At 41.6% G+C, this 1,239-nt stretch overlaps 1 non-coding gene across 1 annotated transcript; it reads right to left on the reverse strand.

Moving 5' to 3' along the window:
- Positions 1 to 483: 483 nt before the first annotated feature.
- Positions 484 to 590, reverse strand: LOC141610362 (small nucleolar RNA R71). Its single transcript, XR_012528267.1, has one exon. It is a non-coding gene; the product is annotated as a small nucleolar RNA R71 (small nucleolar RNA).
- Between the last annotated feature and the right edge of the window lie 649 nt (positions 591 to 1,239).

The following is a 1,239-nucleotide window of genomic DNA, read 5'->3' on the forward strand; positions in this document are numbered from 1 at the left end:
CGTGCAAGTTGAAAGTGCAAGAAAGTCTTACTTAAACGATATTAAAGCTTTTGAAGAGGAGGAGGTTTTTAGTTCATCATCTCCAGTACCACCACCATCTCCAACTAAAAGATGGTGAAACTTTCCGATCATTCCAAGCCCGCCGCGGCTATGCTTCCGGCCGGTATTACTACTACTCAAATTACCGCCCCGGAACTCAAGATCAAACCGGCTTTTATTAACCTTTTGGAGAGGAAGCAATTTGAGGGAAGTCCTTTGGAGGACCCCAATTTGCATGTGCAAAATTTTTGTGACTATTGCTCCATGATTTGGCAAACGGGTGTCACTCAAGCCCAAATTAGGGAAATACTTTTCCCTTTCTCTTTGAAGGACAAGGGAAAACTATGGATCAATAGCCTTGATCGCACCGCCATGGGAATCACAAATTGGGAAACGTTGGCTCTTACTTTCTATCAAAATTTTTTTCCACCGGAGAAAACCTTAACTTTGAGGAGCCAAATCACTTGATTCCGTCAACAAGCTCTTGAGAGCTTATATGAAGTTTGGGAAAGGTACAAGGAGTTTCAAAGGACATGCTCACATCATGGGTTGGATGCTTGGTTCCTAGATATAATATTCTACAATAGATGTTGTGCCGAGTCCCGAAGAATTCTTGATTCCACCAACAATGGGCGGTTTGATCAAATTGACAAGGATATTGCTCATGCCACAATTGACCCATGGCGATTCATGATGCCCAATATGTCAATTCTCGGAGTACACCCATCAAAGCTAAAGACGAAGCTTCCGACACTACCTGTAACACCCCCATACTCCAAGTGCCTTACCAGGACCACTCAGGTATAAAGATGCTACCATCTCGGTTACCCGAGGCAATGATAATCATAAGACAATAACGAAACAACATTTAAATAGTATAACTTTAGTGAAAGGTTACAATCCAAACCAAATATCAAAATACGGTTACATGTTCTCAAAACCAACAACTAAAAGAAATGTTTGATAAACTAATCATGCTACAGTGGAAGACTATATCATCAGACGGTGGCACATCCCAGCTATCCCATGTAACTCGACTCATACCTGCTCAACAACTGCTCACCATCCCCGAATGGATCACCACAGTTTTTAAAACAATAAACGGGGTCAGTACTAATCACACAATTTACATAAACCAACAACACAGTAAACAACCAGCTCAATCATCACATATATCCTCCGAACTCCATTCCCAACTCC

Source organism: Silene latifolia, chromosome 10 (assembly GCF_048544455.1).
Source record: "Silene latifolia isolate original U9 population chromosome 10, ASM4854445v1, whole genome shotgun sequence".
Classification (NCBI taxonomy): domain Eukaryota; kingdom Viridiplantae; phylum Streptophyta; class Magnoliopsida; order Caryophyllales; family Caryophyllaceae; genus Silene; species Silene latifolia.